We start from the raw sequence: 5,499 nt of genomic DNA on the forward strand, positions 1-5,499 counted from the left end.
AGGTTTGAATTCTGAAATTTAAGAGCTGGAATAAGTTTATTCATTGATGTTTAAAGGAATGTTAATCAAATCTTATATAAATATATGTATGTATGTCATTTGTTGCCACTGCCAAGCTTACAGCTTCTTGTTCGAAGGAAATATGTTCATTCCTCTTGAGAATGGTATGAAAATGAGTACAATTGGTAATATGGGAACATAAGCTTGTTAGATTCCAGCTGTTTTGACTAAAAGCTAGTTCAGATTGTTGTTGAAAGCTATATGTACAGAACCTGCTATTTAATACGCTTAAGTAAAGGAGTATATGGATTATTAAATACACTTTCTGGGTCTGAGAAATAGGAGATGCCCAAGTTTGAAAAGAAATAATATTTCGAAATTGATTAGTGAAAGTAAATGGCAGAATGGTTATAATGAAAGGATTGAAATTGCTGTGATTAAAATTTTATTGCAGCAATGAAAGAAGAGCATTTTAAATTAAATGTCCCTAAGTTGCTCAAATATGCATAAATATATATAACTGTGTGTGTTGCTGTGTTATGTTAGAGAACTACTTTGGATGTTAGATGATTATTAATGAGCACAATAGCATCTAAAAGCTAATAGTTATGTATTATATATGATTGGCGTACCGTGTAGAGATGAATGGAATGAAATCTGGAATGTGAAGAATGATTTTAATTCTAGAAATTTCCAGAATAAAGCACAAGGTTGTCCAAAGTTTTAAGGACAAAACCAAGTTTGTGGAAGCTGAATTCATTTTGTGTGTGTTGATTGTTGTTGCTGAAATGCTTTTAAAAGAAGCTACTTTTAGTTAAATCAATGGCTCAAAGTGAATAGAAGGAGTTGCTGTCCGAAAATGTTTGAAGTGTTTTTGTTTTAATAATGTGTCGTGTTTTAAGCTATTTTGATTATGGGAAAATAGCTACCACTGAAACTGTGACCATAAAGCTTGCTATTTGATTCTTTGCTGAATGATTGATTGCATTAAATGCTGAAAATATGCTTATAACTAAATGAAAAGAAATGATGTTTTGAATGTCATATCAATTAGTCATGCTAGAATTTTGAAATGTGGGATTGATTTAAAGCTTATTAAGTAAAGTTTCAAAGAGTTATAGAACGAATTTGAATGGCATTACTTAAATTCTATAATGATTTTATGCTTTGTTAATGTTCTGAAGTTGAAAACTTGCTCGAATCTTATTATTTTAACTAAATCATAATGAACTAAGAAGCAAGAGGAAGGCAAGAAAAAGGGGAGGTTTTAGAGACCTTTGAAATATAAAGATTAAATATGGGAATTTGTGTGAGATGACCAATCACCTTATGGGAGGAGAGCACGCATGCACGTAATGTTAGGATTTGATTGGCCGCGCCCGCGCCTGTGCCTACACACGCAGCGCGAGCGCGTAATGTTAGGATTTGATTGCTAGCCTGCCGTACGAAGAAGAAACTCAAAGTGAGGTACCAACATAGGGGAGCAAGCGGAAAGTAGCTTCAATCATTATTTTGTATGTTTTGTTTTGGTTGCATGTCTGTTTGTGCTATAATGTTATAGTTAAGCATGAGAACATGTAAATTGCCTTACCAGTTATTGCTATGGTCATGTGCATGTTTCGCTATCCAGTATAAGCGTATTTAACAGTTAATCAGTTAGCAGCTGCACAATTATTCAGTTAATCAGATAGCAGCTACACAGTTATTCAGTTAATCAGTTAGCAGCTGCACAGTTATTCACTTATTCAGTTACTTAGTTATGCGCAACAGTTATATGAGATTCAGTTCTATGATAGCGAATATGCTTCAGTTGATTATTCAGTTTAGTTTAGTTTTTTTGTAAGGCATTGTTCTCCATGACTTGTTTTGCATGCTCAGTTTTATACCATACATAATATATGAAATATGATTACTGTTACTAGGATTCTTGGAATCTCACCCCTCTTTTCTATGTAACCATAAGGCCCAGTAGATCCAAGAGGAATAAGAAGTTGGTGGGAGTGTAGCTAAGGTGGAAGAGAAGAAGAAATTAGTTTATTAGTAAATCAATGAGAAAAATTAATATGTTGTGTTTATATTCCCTTTTGTAACATTTTATGTGTTTATATTTTGCCCTATTTGTGAAGCATGTAAATTGTACTGTTATAATTATATGTACCTCCATAAGGAAGAGTAGTTGGGGCTAGTTCTTGTATAGTTGGGGGTTTAGTGTGTATATATAGTTATTGCTAACAGATAGTTTGAGAGCGAATTTGAGTCTCATTTTATAGCATAAAACTTTTACAAAAATGAAGATTGAATTCAAAGTTAGATAAAAAGTTTTAAAAATTTTACCTTTTTGGAGTAAAGTTGTAACTGTTGTTAATAAATGAAGATTGAATTCAAAGTTAGGTTCTTAGAGTTAGGTATTACACAAATCCTTGCCCATGTAAATTTTTGTTCTTCGTTCTCAACTTTGCACCCTGTAAGATGGCCTCCCCAGTCCAGTCCCCAATCCCTCCGTATATGTTCAACAATTAATGGAAGGAACCCATACAGATACGTGAAAAGCAGAAAAAGCTTTAACACTCAATAATGAACATATTGGAACTGTTATAAACTCAGATTTTAGGCGCCGATAGGATAAACAAGGCCAATTTCCCATCATAATGAACTGTCCTATATCCATATCTACTTGAGAATTCTTCAAAAAGGTTAAGTAATAACTCTTTGCTTCAGTGGATATTTTAATCGCCCAAGTTCTAATACGTGAATATTTGACAGCAATTATTTTTCAAAAATTGAAGAAAATAAAAATAAAAACAATAGAAAAGCGTTGCTGAGTGGTTCAAAATTGAAAGGTTATTAAGGGAAAAAAGGGTTATGCAAAACTTGATTCTCACACACATACACTTCGAAGAGTTACAAACTCAGACAATGCAACCATATTTAAGTTTCCAGGTAAACAAAGGGCTTAAAAAATGAAATTAAATAAATGAAAGCGAATAAACAATATCACATGTTTTCTTGTTGGGAATTATTATATATAACAAGGGGGTATTTGGCAAACTATAAAAATGCTTTTAAAAAGCTTTTTTTTTGCAAATTGCGATAAACTCCTCGATATATATACCGTTCGTATACCATAAAATCACTTTTAAAATCATAATTTGGTTTCCACCCAAACATCTTCTAAGCTGAGATCACATGAAAGGGAAAATCAGGGAATAACTTTAAATCCTCTCAATTGCTTAAGTGGAGGGATAGAGAAGAATCGAACCCATGTGGGATAGGTTGCACCAACTTCAACTTTTCTCCTTGCTTACCTGAACTACTAATGAGTAATTGAAAGGAAATCAATTCTGACTTGAGCTAGCATTAGTCCAAGTCTGAAATTGAAACTTGGAAAATCCAATTCATTCAGAATTGTCCCTTTGTAGACGAGTGCCCTGAATTGGATGAATATTGTGAGGACTTGGTATATGACCTACTATTGGTTGAAGGCCTTGGGTCATTGGTTACAGAAGAACTAGCATATGCAGATGAATAAATTGAAGAACCAATATCAGAAAAACATGGAGCAACATATGTTGTTTTAGGCATTGTTGGTGGGAGAGTAGGCAGTGAAGCTTCAAAGTTAAGTACCTGAAGTGCTTGTCTAATTGTAGGCCTCATAGTATAATCTGGGTGAGCACACGATAGCCCAAGAATCATTAACCTTTCAAGTTCTTGCTCATCAAAATCTCCATCAAACCTCTTATCGGCTGCTTCAAGAAGCTCACCTTTGCCATAGAGTTCCCATACCCATTCCACCATCATGACTTGGTCATTAGGAGCATAGTGGTCAATTGGCTTTCTCCCACAAGCTATTTCTAGAGCAACAATTCCAAAACTGTATATATCAGACTTCCTTATTGCCTTGCTTATGGTTGCACATTCAGGAGCCATGTACCCTTTTGTTCCTGCAACAATTGTTGTTTCTGACCCCTTTTCATGTTCTACAAGCCTCGCTAACTCAAAATCTCCAAGCTTTGTATCAAAATTCGAATCTAACATAATGTTGCTTGATTTTATGTCCCTGTGAACCACACATCGCTCCCACTCTTCATGAAGGTATAGTACTGCTGAGGCTAAGCCTTTAGCAATATTGTATCTGGCTGGCCATGTCAAAAGGTTTCTGCTTCGATATAGATGATACTCTAAGCTTCCATTTGGCATGAACTCATAGATAAGTAGAAAATCATTCTTCTCGTGGCACCACCCTATGAGTTGCACCAAATTCTTGTGTCTCAGTTGACTGATGATCTTTACTTCAGAGGCATACTCCTTAACTCCTTGTCTAGATTCATGGGAAACCTTCTTTACTGCAACATAAGAATTCAAGTCTCCGATAAATCCTTTGTAGACCCCACCAAAACCTCCTTCTCCGAGTTTATGTTCCTCTGCGAAGTTATTTGTGGCTCTGACAAGTTCATTATAGGAAAACTTCTTTGGTCCAACACATTCAAAATCTTTGGCCAAGGAAAGATCCAAGCGATCACGTCTTTTCACCCTACAATTTGACCTCCATACCAGAAACAAAGCTATGCACAACCCAACAATAACTACAACTGTTCCGATGCTCACTCCAATGACCAAACGCTTATTATTGCTTTTACTCCTTTGCACCACTCCCGGCATTTCAAGACTTGAATTAAAGGACCAGGAGCACAGTGTATGTAACTCAAACAGTAATCCTGTGGCTGAAGAGATTCCAAATTGAACTTCTTCTGGTAGGTAGTCTCTCAAATCGATCTGATGGGAATAATTTTGTCTGATTTTGACATTATCCTTGTATCCTGTGAACATGACGCTTAACTGGAATTAATGAGCTAGAGTCGTAGGTAATCTCAGCATCATACTTTCTACCATCATTCATAGTGTACCATTGTGTTCTATAATTAGTCTGCATTGTTTTTACAAGGATTCCCACATGATCATAGGGTGGATCACCCACATCCGTATTGGAAAAGGTGTCAAATTCTACTGCTACGAATGGATGCTCGTCGAGATAATTTTGATCCTGCATCTGTGCGCGACTTACAAGACCAATACCTGTGCCATCCGGGGGAGATGGAAACGGAAATCCAGGCTCTGCCAAGAAGAATGTGATGCCATCTCCTTTTCCATCACGAGTTTCATTTAGTACATTGATGATGAAGGTGAAACGAGTAGTGAAGTTTGCAAGTGTTCTTGTCTCATTGTCCCAAAGTTGCAATGAGTTGTTGTATGCTACTCTCCCGGCACTGTCTTTCTTGTACCTGAGTCAGGAATCAGATTGTTAGATTCATAACAAATTTATACATAGGCATTTTTATTTATTATATATGTCTTCCACCTTAGTTGAACTGTAGAGATCGAGATAACATTAAGTTATATGACTACGAAGCGTGTGCCAGGGAAATGACACCAAAATCCATCATTCGAGTAAACTGAGCTTATACGTACGTTTTGACCTTGTGTTGCTGGTCATTAGCTAGT

General features: G+C 35.8%; 1 pseudogene; it reads right to left on the reverse strand.

The window, feature by feature from the left end:
* Window positions 1-3,399: 3,399 nt before the first annotated feature.
* LOC114756661 (L-type lectin-domain containing receptor kinase IX.1-like) lies at window positions 3,400-5,284 on the reverse strand (annotated as a pseudogene).
* Window positions 5,285-5,499: the final 215 nt, after the last annotated feature.

The sequence above is a fragment of the Neltuma alba genome, unplaced genomic scaffold, assembly GCF_004799145.2.
Source record: "Neltuma alba isolate B1F8T4 unplaced genomic scaffold, ASM479914v2 tig00010452_pilon, whole genome shotgun sequence".
Classification (NCBI taxonomy): domain Eukaryota; kingdom Viridiplantae; phylum Streptophyta; class Magnoliopsida; order Fabales; family Fabaceae; genus Neltuma; species Neltuma alba.